At 51.9% G+C, this 14,044-nt stretch overlaps 1 long non-coding RNA gene across 1 annotated transcript; it reads left to right on the forward strand.

Moving 5' to 3' along the window:
* The first annotated feature begins 7,592 nt into the window (after positions 1 to 7,592).
* LOC114064995 lies at positions 7,593 to 9,429 on the forward strand. The gene is made up of 3 exons (XR_003572852.1): positions 7,593 to 7,770; positions 9,005 to 9,094; positions 9,240 to 9,429. It is a non-coding gene; the product is annotated as an uncharacterized LOC114064995 (long non-coding RNA).
* The last annotated feature ends 4,615 nt before the right edge of the window (positions 9,430 to 14,044 follow it).

The following is a 14,044-nucleotide window of genomic DNA, read 5'->3' on the forward strand; positions in this document are numbered from 1 at the left end:
GCCAGTTCTGATATCCACAGGGGTTTCCATCAAAAGTCCTGTTCATGCAGTTATAAACTGTAATACAAAACCAGAGCTGCTGCTGCTGCTGCTGCTGCTGCTGCTGCTGCTGCTGGGAAATGTCCCCTCGGACAGGGCAGTGTGTGACCTCCATGGATGTGAAGTCTTCCGGTGGCACTGGCTCATCATCAGAGCTCATCCATCAGATTTCCACTGCTTGTCCTCAAAAGCAGGTCTCTGCTGTATTTTTAAGGTTATTTTAAAGCCAATACATATATTTTACCCCACCCTCCAGATTACAGAATGTGTGTAGAGAGACCTTGTATGGAATGGAATGGAATGGAATGGAATGGAATGGAATGGAATGGAATGGAATGGAATGGAAAGCTTGCTTGAGTCAGTGAAAACCTGGCTACTGGTTCCAGTGGACTTTGAGCTTGGCTTTCACACTGAACTGTCCTACATGTCCTAACTAGCACCTCACATCCCATGACATTTCTTTCCCCTTCCCCACCCATCTCACACATTTAGTACATGTCCACGAGCAGCTGAATGTGGAAGAAGGGAGAAGCCTGAGAGAAATTAGGGAAGTCAGTTGAATAGAGTAGAACAGAACACAGAATTTTTCAGTTGGAAGGGACTTGTCATGATCATCCAGTCCAACTGCCTGAGCACTTCAGAGCTGAGCAAAGGTTAAAGTGTGTTGTTTAAGGGCATTGTCCAAATGCCTCTTAAACACTGAGAGGCTCCAGACATCAAACACCCCTCTAGAAAGCTTGGTGTCTGACCATCTTCTTGATAAAGAAGTGTTTCCCAATATCCAGTCTAATCCCCCCCTAGCACAGCTTTGAACCATTCCCACAGGTGCTATCACTGGATACCAGTGAGAAGAGCTCACCAAAACCTCTTGCAGGGGAGAAGGTGACAGATGAATGCTTGGTGGTCTCCTGTGTACCTGGGTGGCACCACATTTTCTCCCGGCTTTGCCAGTCTGTGTGCACAGATGTGGGAGGAGAAGAAGAGAAAGGCTGCCATGGATGGGCAAGATGTCAAGAATCTGCCACGTGTCCCTCTACCTGTCTGGACCTAGGAGAGCTAGGAAGGAATTTAGGGCTGGTCCCACCTAATGAACCACCTCAGCTGTTGTGTGGAGCAACCAAGAAGCCATGGCCTCAGCCCCAAGCCTCTCCTGTGTGCTTCAGTCCTTCTTCAACACGTCTGGCCAGGTCCTCAGCTGGAGTAGATCAGTCTCTCCTTCGAAACCAGTGCTTTGACCTGCAGCAGCTGTGAATTTGACACGGCGCCGTCTTGCAGCTCCCCCAGCTGTGTTTGATTTACATCTGGATCTACTTGGAAGTTCACGTCAAAGGAAGGAAGGGGTAGAAACGGCGCAGGAGGAACAGCTTGGAAAATGCCCTCTGCTGGAGGGAGCCAGGCCCCACGGAAAGGCAGAGGGATGGGTGGTGGTCAGGCACTGATTTTCTCCCTCTTCCCTTGCCCCTGACGATGCCAAGCTTCCTGCAACTACTGATTATGATGATTACAGTGTTTCTGGTGTGTATGTGTTTGTGCACACGTGTGCAGTGGTTTCTTGCTAAACCCCACTTCGGTTGGACGCTGCCAGATGGTACAAAAAAGCTTACCGGAATTTCATTTTCAAATAAACCACAGGCTTGGATGAGCTAATGTTGTTCCACATAAAAAGCCACAAAATTCAACAAAGTGATGTTGTTTCGAGACGGGAACATGTCAAGCGAGAGAACCATCCGGTCGGCTCTGAAAGAACCACACACTCTCCCCCCCTTCACGCTTTCAGGAGCTGTTTACGTACGAACGCCGGGCACACGGCGCTGCAGCTCGGCCTAAACACCTCCCCGCAGCTGATGTCTGTGGAGCAGAGCCTTGGCAGAAGTGGCTCAGGAACCACATCTGCTCGTAAGCCTTCCTGTTTTACTTTAACCGCTCCTGAAAGGCTGGCAGCCCCGAAGGAACTCTTTCTCCACGGGGACAGGTACAGCGCCACTGCCGCGGGGATGTGGCTCCCGGGGAGATGCCCTTGCTGTCGTCACTGGGGCGAGGGAGGTGGCCTCCTGCTCAGCTCTCACAGCCCAGAAGCTTGGGGGCCATTCTGGGAACCAAACTGGGACCAGCTGCCCGTTTTATACGTAGCTCTCTGCTGTCACAGCTTTGCCAGAAGTGATTGCTGCAGGTGGGGCAAGGATGAGCAATTTGGACACTGAGGGGTAAAGCAGCAAAAGGTCTCTCAGCAGTGCAGTGATTCCTGCTCTGCTACACCCGAAAGCAGAGCCCCAGAGGTCTTCTCTCCCTCCAGTACCTGCAAGGTGGGAGCCACGAAGCCATCAGCAACAGAGGCTGAGCAGGGCGAGGACGCAAGTCACCCACAAGGGGAGAGCCCTGCCCAAAGACCCCGCTCTCCCTGCATCACCACCCCCCCAAACTGCCTGTCAGAACCTGGGTACGTAACCTCTCCTGTACATTCAGCCCCAGACAGCCCAGTGCTGGCATAAACAGCCCTGTGATTTAATAACAAACTGGCAAAAGCCTTCTCTCCCCAGGGAAAGAGCCACCGCCAGCCCGTGGCCAAGGAATTAGGTCTTGGCCTGGCTAAGGGTGTGCGGTGGAGCTGCTGGGGAAAGCGAGCCCGGCGCTGGGGGCCAGCAGCCACAGCACAGCCTCCCACGGCATTCTGGCATCTGCACAAGGGCTACAGCCTTGCAGTGGTGTGACTTGCAGCTCCTCAGCTGTAGGACCCAGAAGCACAGCACTAAGAGGGGCCCATTCTCCAGCCGGGGAGAGGCCAGCGCCACCACCCCAAGGAGACTCCCCGGCGGCGGGGGAATTTCGCTGTGTCCCAGCACTGCAAAAAGTGCTCGGAGCCACATTTACTGCAGGAAGAACTTGGTTTGCGTTTTAAAATGCACCTTGCTATTGATGTGCTGCTGTGGATGGCTCAGCAAGCACCAACTTGGGCTGATGGACGTTGCCCCAGATCGCCCTGCCCTGGGCTGAGGGTCCTTTCTCTGCCTGTTTTTCGTGCCTATTTTCAGCTGTTTCCACGCTGCCTGTTTACTTCAGCCTGTTGTTTCCAGGGCCATGGCCTTCCTGCTCCCGAGGAAATATCCAAACACCAGCAGAGACATGCAGCAAAGGCATTTTTTTTTTTTTCTCCTCCTTAAACTCTCAGGCCTGCAGGATAGATTTTGTTTCAATTGCATCTTTATAAATAACTTTCTATTTCGCACTCACCTGCTCGTTTTCTGCCCTGGTTAGAATCAATATCACCGATAATTATCTGCCAGAGCATTTATACATCACTGGAACGTGACTAACAAGGAAAAGTTTTTTGGTTTGGTTTGTTTGTTGTTTTTTTTTTTTTCAGGTCACATTAAGTGAATTAACCAAACACAAGTGATGGCAGATTGATGGAGACTAGGTACTAATTTTTAACCATAAATAAATGCACTCCCATAAGGAGAAGCAATCAGAGTGTTCCTGACAGCTCCAACAGCCCCAGGAGGAAGGTCACTCTATGGGACTGTGGCCTCTCTTTCTGAGCCATCCTGCCTGATGGACATCTCCAAGGTGGCTGCCACACCCCTGGCTGCTCCTGGAATGCCTCCATGTGCTCCTGCACCAGCCCTGCTCACAGCAACCTGCCTCCCTAGGATGTTCTTTTCCCCTCCTCATCCTCCACCCACCCAGAGTATTCCCCTGTCTGACCTTCCTGTCTGACCCCTAATCTATGTTTGGAAAGTTTCCTTTGTCAGTCAAAGGGACTGTCACTGGATCTGCTGCTGGAAGGATGAATGAATACCTCAGTTCAAAATATTTGCTTTACTGGGGAGCCCTCCTGCTTCTCCTTTTATTTCTTCCACCTTCCCCTTGCACTGGTATTAAATCACCTCTATTAAATGAGCTTCTTCTTAGCCAGAAGCAGCCAACTTATTCCTTGTTTGTACAGCACCAAGTGCTCTGGAGCCACTATTCACTGCAGGGATGTCATCTTTTTTGGCATGTGAGCTGTAGACACCTCAAATATTAGCACACACAAAGCCCTGGGTAAGTCTTCTTTTGCTGAAGCTTTTTCAAACAGCTCCATGTGGTTGCTCAAGGAAGGGAATGAGCCAGGATGCCCAGCTTGCTTTGGAGGCTGAAGAGCAGCAGCTAAGGGAGCACAAACCTTGTGCCAGTGGAGTGGTTGCATGATAATCAGTGATAAATAAATCGTAAGAGGTTCATCTGCGAAGAACTTCTCCCATTTTCTTCTTTACAGTTACTGTGACTCCATCCAACAAAATAACATTTTTTAGAGCACAGGCAATAATTTACACCGGTGTAAATCAGAAGTGCTGCCCCCACCCCAGAGGGTGATTCACACTCTTGTTTGCAAACATGAAGCCAAGTACCCCAGACAAAAGGTTTGTAGCTGGTGGCCCCGAGCTGTGACAGCCTGCTCAGGGTCTGGATCCCAGCATGGACATCTGTCAGGTCTGAGAGCTGGGTCCACGATGGGTAAAGTCACTCCTGCCCTTTCTTCTCCTCTCTCCAAGTGTCTTGGGGCTGGTTTTCCCATGTGAGCTTCACCCCTCGTGGTGCTCAGGGCCACACAGGCCATTTGCTCTATGTGTGGGAGCAAATATTCATCATTATTCAGCATATTCATCAATATTCAGCAAACAGCCAATCAGCAGAGAATCTCCTAATCCCAGAGGATGACCTTCAGGTCCTTTCTCAGAGAGGGTGGTCCTCCCATCATCATCTAGCGGTGTGGCCAAGTGCCAGCCTCCCCTGGCCACGGTGCTGCTGGTGGGGACAAAAGGAGATTTTGGGTGTAGGCTGTAGCTGTCCTAGAGAAGAAGAGGAGGGAGAAGAAAAGCATTTCCACATTTTTTTTTTCCACTTTTCTTGTAGATTTTTCTGTTTTCCTTGCTCCGGTCCCTTATGATGGAGAAACACAACATGCATGGCCCAATAAATCTGGGAAAACCCCACCAGTTCCAAGCAGGAAAGGCTGGAAGAGTGGGATCAACCTGCTCCTTGCAGATGACGTGGCCGTGCTCAGGCATTCGCTGGAGCAGAAGGTGGGCTTGGGCTGCCTGTGGCTCCCAGATTGCTGAGGCACCACTGAACAGGACAGGTGCTTGCAGAGTGAAATTCAGAGGAAGGGCTGGATTCCCTGCCCTGGAATGTGAGCCTTGGAGCTGTGCTGCTGCCACAGCTTGCTCCAGAAGAGGCAGGTTTCCCAGAAGCCACACTGTTCCCCCTGCTTGCACAGCGCCTCGGGGGTGTGTTTGCCTGGAGAGCCCTCAGCCCCCGCAGGGCTGCTTTGCACAGGTACTTGTGCTCTTGGGCAGAGGAGCCCTCGGGGTGCCCCCGGCCCCACTGCTGCCTCCAGAGGGGAGGAATGGGGCCACTCCCGAGTGCCAGGGATACAAAAGGTCACTCTGGCTCACCCGGAGGCTGATCTTATGATTTAAGGCGGGAGGGGCTAATTCACTGTTTTGGGCTGTGCTTCTTCATCCAGCACGGTGTGGGTGGTTTGCTTTGTTTCTCAATTCCCCTCTGGGGCACCGCCTGTGAGGGCACCCCTGGGAGGACGAGGTGCAGCTGGGGGTGATGGGGGGGCTTGCAGGATGATGACTCCTCCTGGTAAGGTGAGCGGAGCCCCTCCAGCCAGCTGGGATGCCCAGGTGCAAGGTGAACTGCTGGGACGCAATCCTGGCACGGTACAGAGGGAAAACCTCTGCCAGCAGCCCCCATCACCTTTGGCTGTCTCTGGCAAAAACAGCCTCCCTGCTCTGGTTCCTGCACACAGGCAGGCTGTGCACTGAAGGAACCAGCTGGGCACTGGGGCTTTCCTTTTCAGTTTATTGCGTGGCATCTATTTTAGCAAGTCGCTGCTCTCGAGAGGTTTTGCTCGTGGAAACACCTGCCCACTGCTGTGCTTGCCCCAGCCAGCCCCCTGGGCTCTGCAAGCAGCCGGTGCTCCCACCCCCTGGCCCTGCCTGGCAGAGTTTGTGTCTCCCCACGAAGCCCACAGCCCCTCAGTCCATCACTAAACTTGTCACACCTCAAAACTGGGTCTCCCCATGTCATTGCAGGGAGTCAGCTGGGCCCTCTACCTTCTTTAGGGGCATTTAAACTGAAACTTGTTTGGAAAAAGGGATTCAGGTCCTCCCCACAGCCCATAAAGTGAACAGCTTCAAACTGCAGGTCCCAGGGTTGGGTTTATGCCTTGCTTCAGCTGCCTTAGAGCTTTTATAATGTAGGTCCAGACACCCCACAAAGGGGCCTCCAAGGTGGAGCTGTGTTCTAAAGAGAGATAACAACACACCCTCACAGCTGTGGAAGCAGCGAACATGCCAGGGGGGAACTTGTTCTGGCCTGGGGAAAGTTCATGTCCACCCTCCTTTCTCCGCTGCACCTTTGAGCTCCAGCCTGTGGCTCCACGCGTTTTTCCAGAAAGAAATATTGATTGTGGGAATGATGGAGCAGGCACTTCAGCAGGGTTCTGCACCTCACCACACGCTGCCAGCTCCTGACCAGCCCTCAACAAAGGCAGGAAAGGAGATCCGGGAGTCCAGGGGCTCTGATGCTTTCATTTTCAGAGTCGATCAGCAACTCTGGCTGTCTTTTTTTTGGGGGAGGGGTTCACCTCAGGACAGCTTCAGCAGATCTGGCTTGCAGAGGCTGCAGAGCCCTCCTGCTCTGAGAGTTAAGGCCTTTTTTGGCTTTTCAGGTGTGGAAAAAGAGAGTGGGCGGCTCTGCCGTTGCTGAAAAATGCCGTCCAGGAACGCAGCTGTGCGTGCTCCCTCGAGGCTCTCCCTGCTGCAGTTGGCCTCATCCTCCTGCTGCTGCCTCAGCAGCATCCCCCCTGAAACTAAGAGCTGCCACAGTCCACAAGCAGTGACAGAACAGGTTCTGTGTGTGACAGCTGTCCCTGTGTCCTCTGTGGGATGTGTTCAGGCCAGGGCTGTGATGGGTGGCTGCAGCATTAAACCCATTCTGAGGAGGTCAGGGAACCAGCTAAGCACCCTGTGAAGAGACCTTGGTATCTGACAACTTATAAATCAAGTTTCTCCTGCTCCCACTTTCTTCAGGTGTGGAGTCTGGTGGGAAGAGAGCCATGGGAGAGCAGAGGAACAACAATGGTACTTCCCATAGTCAGTCATTTTCTCACTACTTCTTTGACAAGCTCTCTCAAATCTTCTCTCATTAAACCAGGACCCAGACAAAGGCTGGAGGACATTAAACATCCCTTTCATGGAGGCAGCAGCCTCCCCATGGGTGGCAGGTCCTGCCTCTCACTGAACTCTCCTCCTGGAGAGCCTGCTTCCCTCCTGGTAGCCTGCCCAGGCACTGCCACAGCTCAGGGATGAGAGATCCTTCCCCAGTGCGCCCACAGAGTTTCCCAGAAGGTTCAGAGTTGGAAGGGACCCGCCAGGACCATCCAGGCCAGGTTTCTGGTGCCCACCATCCCCACTGTAACCCCGTGCCACCCACGCGTCACCACCCCACAACTGGTCTGTGCCCTTTTGCCTCTGAAAACAAAGCTGGGGGTGATGGTGAAAAGCAGTGAGATGGAGGGAAGGAGTGCAGGGCTTCAACTTGCCTCTCCCTGTCTCTCTGGCTGCTGGGTCGAGCTGTTTGCTCAGCCAGCCCTGGGATGGTGCAAACCAGCCCGGCTGCCAATTGACGTCAGAGGAGCGCTGGTGGTTTGCGCGAGCTCAGGGACTGCTTCTGCTCAAGGTGGGTTTCCAACACCACACAGAAACATTCAAATCCCCCCACTTCCCCTCCCTCTGCTCCAGGAAACAAGTGCCTTATTTCATTCATTGGCCGGTTTGGTTATGGCACGAATCCCGCCCATATTTTGGCTACTTGGATGTTTGCTGAGGACCGAGCAGCACAGATAATACCAGCAAAGAGCAGGGCAGTGAAACAAGAGGGGGAAAATAGGGTGAAGCCAAGTTTAATCTCCTCTGCCTCAGTTTGTGCCACATGTTTGCAGACAGGACGAAAGCCACGTTTTTTTTTTTTTTTTTCTTCTCACATCGCCTGCAATGTTTTTGAGGCTTGTGAAAAAGCGAGATGCTGAGTTCCTGCCATCCTTCTTCTCTTCCTCTTCAAATCGCTGCGTGTGAAATGTGTCTGGGCTGAGGGAGTTCGTTTGAACTGGGCGCATTTCCTCTCGACTGCTCAAGTTTTCCTTCATCCACTTCAACTTTATTTTGTGTTGCACTGATTATCTGCAACCCCCCTGTCTTCCCTTGTCTCCAGCGGATTTGACAGCGACAGTGTCAGTACATTTTCCCCGAGCCCAGACCAATGCATTTAACTGCAACGTATCTTTCCAAACCCGGAGTGATTCCTACGGGGTGCGCCCGGAGAAGTCAATGCATTAACTTCCATCAGCTTTTGGTCAGGCCTGTGCTCTTGAATCAGTCCTTATGTGTTGCTGCCAATCTCTTCAAGATTGTCCAAAACAAACACGCTTCGGGTGAGATCAGTGCACAGACCATCACGTGAAAAGCTCTGTGATAACAACTGACTGTGTGTTTGCTTTCGTTTGGCATTGACTCTTATTTCCCTGATTATTTTTAGTCTTTGAGGCGGTTCCTTAATCAACCCACTTTCTTTAATAGCCAGTGTTGACTCTAGTGTGCTGCAGCAGGGTTAATCATGCTTTCTGTTAAGGATGGGGAGTATTAGTTAGCCCACAGCTAGAAGCAAGTGAGAATGTATTTCCTACATGGGCTGCTCCACCACTGAACTGAGCACAAAGTTTTTCATCCATTTCAGAGGCCTTGAATCAGGTCCTTACACAGCCATCAAAAGAAAAACCCTATCAAGCTCCAAACCAGCCCAAACCAACACATTCCTTTCAGTGGAAAAGCTTTACAGTAATATGTTCCTTGCTCAGACAAAGACAAATTAACAAAATCTTCACTCCTTTTCTACTCTACCTGCTTTTTTCTCTCAGAGCGTGAGGATTTGTGGCCCTGAAGCTGTCCAGAGATGAGGAGAAGAGCTCCAGCTGGAGTGGATGGCATTCCCAAAATTGAGAGAGGAGGTGAGGGAGAAGAAACACCCCCAGCAGATTTTAAAGAGTACAAAAGGCTTTGAAGCTGTTTGGAAACATGGGATATTGCAGTAAATTCATGAGGAAGTGAGTGTTAAATGGAACATGCCACTAGGTTTTCTATTTTGACATGCAGGGGCTGCTTGCACTGAACCCACAGACCCTGTGCCTTTTGCAGGGCTGGAGGAGGATGTGCCAGGAAAAGTTCCATGTCCCAGGAAAATGGAGAAGCAAGAGAATCACTGAAATCTGGGTGGAGTAAGTGGGGAAAGGTTTTTTAAATATAAAGTGGAAATGCAACTCCTGTTAATTCAGGAGTGCAGAACTTGCCAGCTGAGATCCTAAAATTTCCTTTTGTGGAATCTGCAAACAGTAGCCTTGAACAAATGCATATGGATATATGAGTACAGCACATAAACTGCCCTTCCTCACAGCCCAATCCAGTCAGGTTGCAAAATTTAACTCCTTTGGTGACAGCAAAGTCTGTCAGCAAGAAGCCTGGCTGGCTGGGTCCCCACCTGATGCTGTCCAGGAGACTTGGACCAGTCAGAAGGAGCCCATGGACAAATATATTAATTTTCGTGTTCCTGACCTAGCCACACCTTGGATCATGAACACCCAAGGTGTTTAGGGTGCCTGATTTATGGTGGTTTATTTCCTGTATTGCTTCACTGTTTCTCAGCGTGTCAGCAGCAAAATGGGATGGGAGGCTTTTGTTTTTTCCCTCAGCTCCCCTTAGTTCTCCTGTGTGTGCCTGCTGCTTGCCTGCCTGGATTTGCAAGGTGGAAGGGAAAGTGGAAATGTCTATTTTCTTCTCTTCTCAGTGTGATTGTTCCCTAAACTATCCCACCAAATCCCTGGTGACCAGTACGGTCTGTATAAACAGGAATAGCTGCAGGGCTTGCTCGACTCAGGCACATTATGGATCTGGGCCACCGGCTTCCCCTGCCCTCCCTGGGTCAGCAATGGGAGCTGTGGAGCTGGAAGAAAATGTCCCAAAAAAAGACATGAGGGTGGCTTTCACAGCCCTCTGCATGTGTGCAGAGCTACAGCTCCAGTGGTGATGCTTCCAGCCAGCCTGATGGAGGACAGCTCAGGGTAAGGCTTCCTCTCATCACAGCTTTGGTAAAAGAGAAATCCCACACTGAAGTGAGGAGAAATCCCTCTTCAGTCGGCTTTGGGCCAATTAAAAAAAGTTCTCTTTACACAGCCAGGAGAGTGAAATGGGGTTAAAAAACCTGCCTTGCTCAAATATCTCATTTCCAGGACAATCAGGGCTCTTGAAGCCGAGGGCTGCCTTAATCAGTGTCAGTCTCCATATCTCCCGTTACTTGAGGTCAGCCCAGTGCTAGTCATTCATAATCCATCTGACTGAAGGAGAGGTGTGTATTCAAACCACCCTCTGCAGGTTGTTCTGCCAGCTCAGGCTGGGCTCCTGCTCACATTTGGTGGCTGGATTTCAGGTGTCTGCCAAGCAGGAATGCCTGGGTGCGTTTGGATGAAGAAGGGGGTCACTGGTGAACTTTGGTGGGTCTCAGCTCCACGCTCTCTCTGCAGCCAGTCGCTGCAAGCTGGCCTTAGTGGCTGTGCTCTAATGTGAGGATGGTAATTTATGGAGTGGGAAAGCACTGTGGTAACAAATTAAATCGCCTGTATCATCCTTAAAGAGAAAGGAAAAAGAAAATCCCCAGCTCCCCCCAAGCAATTTGGAAGTTTAGATGAGCCTTTCAGCAGTTTGCTTGGACAAAGGTATGGAAGCCAGGTACCAAAACCAAAAGAAAAACGTACCCTGGTCTTTGCAGATGCAATCATTGTTTATAATTGACTACAGAGGCAATTTAACCTCTAGAGGATAAATACTACTGAGTAGTGATTACAGGAGGCGGGAGTGATTGGGAGGGGGAACGGCAGAAGACCCGAGATGAGCTGGCCCAAATTTCATCCTCTTGGAGCCCTTGCTGCAGGTGCTACAGTCGGTGCGAGGATGAACTGGGGAAGATGCCAGCTGAGGGTCCGGCACTGCTTGACGTGACACAGGACAGGGCTCCCACACTCCCCAGAACAGCTTGGCCCAGCCCTGGGATTCATGTTACAGGCCGGCAACAGGAGACATCCCCGACTTCAGCTGCCTGAGCCCGGCAGGGAGCGGCGGGTCCGCGGTGCCTGCCGTGCCACCCGGTGCCTTAAGGAGGCTTCGAGCTTCGGGACTGAGCTGCGGTTGTTCCTCTGCACCTCCCTCGAATCCCCCCAAGCCAACACCCTCCACTAAGACCGAAAAACATTTTCCAGACGCAAGCATGTGTACGTGTGTGGGTGGGTGGGGTGCAGGGGACTATGAAAATTTCAAGGGGAGGTATGACATCCTGGCTTTCTAAATATAGGGGACCAGAGCTGCAGCTCCTCTCACACGCTACCAGCCTGCTTTCTCTTTCGAAAGGCCCCCCTCTTGAAGCAAAAACTGCACTGGCTGGTAGGGTGGGGGGAAAAAAAAAAAAAAAGAAAAAAAATAAAAGGAAAAAAGAGGGAAAAAAACCCAACACACACACACTAGAAAAAAAATTAGTCCTGCAAGCTGATTGCAGCTCCCAGCGCTCTGGTGCAGAGTTGTTGTTCAGGCAGAGCTCCAAGCGGTGCCCACGCGGAGCGGGCCGGGCCAGCGCGGCGCAGATGGCCGTCACGTGAAGGCGGTGGTGGCACCAGTGGGGCGGTGGTGGCACCAGTGGGGTGGTGGCAGCCCCAGTGTGGGGCCAGGACCCGGCCCCGGCAGCGCTTCCCCTTCGCCCACCAGCCCCTGTCCTTCCAGGGGCAGCAGGGGAGGGGAGAGAGGGGAGCAAACCCTGGCGGGGCTGAGGATGTGACATTTTGGCTCCACGTCTCGGTTCCCTTTTCGCTGCCGTTGCTGCTGCTCCAGTATTTGCATAGCACGACACCAAGACGCCTCAGAGCCAGGGGAGAGTGGTAGCTGCTGCTTCTCCTTTTAAAAAAGCAAGCAGTTATCCATGGGACAGCATCGCTCTCTGCGTGTGCTCGGGGTGGAGGAGGAGGCCTGACACCGAGGCGGGGGGATTGTGGCCTTTGGAAAAGTTCTGCAGGGCTGAATTTAATCGAGACTGATGATCTTTAAGCCAAGCTATGAAATGCAGTGGAGAGTTATATCCTGGTAATAGACCCTATTAGAGGGTCTAGCACAGTCTATAGAAAGGATCTCCTCTCTATTAAATTCTCCAGGGCCTGAGTTCCCATTTACACAAAGGGCCCTTTTAGCTGTATAAAATGGCCATAAAGCAGGTGTAAAAATGATTGATGCCACCTTTACAACCCCTTTGCACTGGGAAAATGGTGTAAAGTGGCCAGGGTGCAAATGAGAATCACACCTGGGTTTGTGAGAGTAAATTACATCAAGCCCTTCGCAAATTCTGTGTGTCCATAGAGGTTTAATCCACCCCTTTCTGCAGAATTCATCTAGAAAATAAGTTTCAGAGGCTTAAAAACAAGGTTTTCTTCTTCAGCACCTCTGTCCTTTCCAAGGCCTTTTAGTCCCAGTCTTTTTTACTGGTGCAGTCCATGTGGACTCTGACACCAGGAAAGGCTGGGAAGTGTCTGGATATGCTGTGGCAGGTGAAAATCCTTTAATTAAAACTTTCCAAAATACTTGGATCCGAGGAAAATACATGTTGCAAAACAATACCCAGGGGAAAACTAGCTCCAAAAGCTCCCGAGTCCGTTTCCCCATCCCTCCTGTTTTGACTTTATGCTCTTGAGATACACATAAAGAGGAAATAAAGAAGCTGATCTTCCTTAGATCAAAATTTATTCATTAAGCACATAAAATGCCAATGGAATACATGATGAGTATTGCTTTCTTCCAGAGCAAAGGGTTAAGTGGCATGATTAGCGAACCCGTGGAGGGTGTGCTGATATGGAGGTGCACAGCTCGTTAAGTGGAGCGGGCTGGGTGTTCCACATCTCCCTTCTCTCCCCCATCCACCCCCTGAAGGCATTTGCAGTGGCCCTGGGAGCATCTTCAGTGCCCCACAGCGGTCCCAGCAAATTTAAGCCCAGGGGGTGAGCAGGCAAAGATCGGGAAGCACGAGGCCAGCCTCTCCGGCAGCCCAGCACCTGGGAGGTGGTGTGAGACAGGGAGTGAAAACACGTGGGTGAGACGGAGGTCAAAGGATTACGGGGACAAAAGGCCGGCTCTGGTGGAAATGCCGCTGGGCCGGGGCTGACCAGCCGTCTGCCACAACAGCTCGGGCTGCCAGCCTGCACTGGCACAGCCTCAGCTACAGTGCTGCACACCAGGCTGCGTCCTGAACACGAGGCACATTTGGGATGGGCAGGGTGGGAAGCACGCCCTGCTCTGCCAGCAGAGCCTTCCCTGTGCTTTGCCAGCCCATGGGGCACAGTGCTGAGGGTGGGAGGGAGCCCCAAAGCTCGGCTGTCATTCAGCCTGCCTTTGATCCCCGTCTTATTATTTTCTTTGGGATGAGAACCACCCACATCTTTGGCTGGAGGGAGGGGCAGGTGCACCGAGAGTCCTGTAGGTGGGAGGAAGGTATATCCTCTGCCCTACACTTGCACAGAGAGCACGGCTGGAGTCGTGTGAGGGACAGGGGACAAACCAACACCGAGTACAGGCAGCGGGTGAGAGCCTGCCCTATGCACCCATCTCCTACAGGAGGAGGGTCCTGGCACAGGCCCTCAAGGGCTGTGCTGGCAGCATGTCCCACCAGAGCTGTGCTAGGTGGGCTGGTTCCTGTGATATCCCACATGGATGACCCCACTGCTGATGCTGGCACATGAATCTTGCATCACCAACCCTCCTGCAGGCTCCACTGCTTGCCCTGAGCACACCTGGGAGCCAGGCTGAGGACTTTAGATGGGTGGTGATGCGTAGGCACCCTTGAAAACGTGCCCTGTAGTCAGGCTTATGAGTGATTG

The sequence above is a fragment of the Empidonax traillii genome, unplaced genomic scaffold, assembly GCF_003031625.1.
Source record: "Empidonax traillii isolate 1590-97213 ecotype Southwest subspecies unplaced genomic scaffold, ASM303162v1 scaffold601:size890739, whole genome shotgun sequence".
NCBI classification, from domain to species: Eukaryota; Metazoa; Chordata; class Aves; order Passeriformes; family Tyrannidae; genus Empidonax; species Empidonax traillii.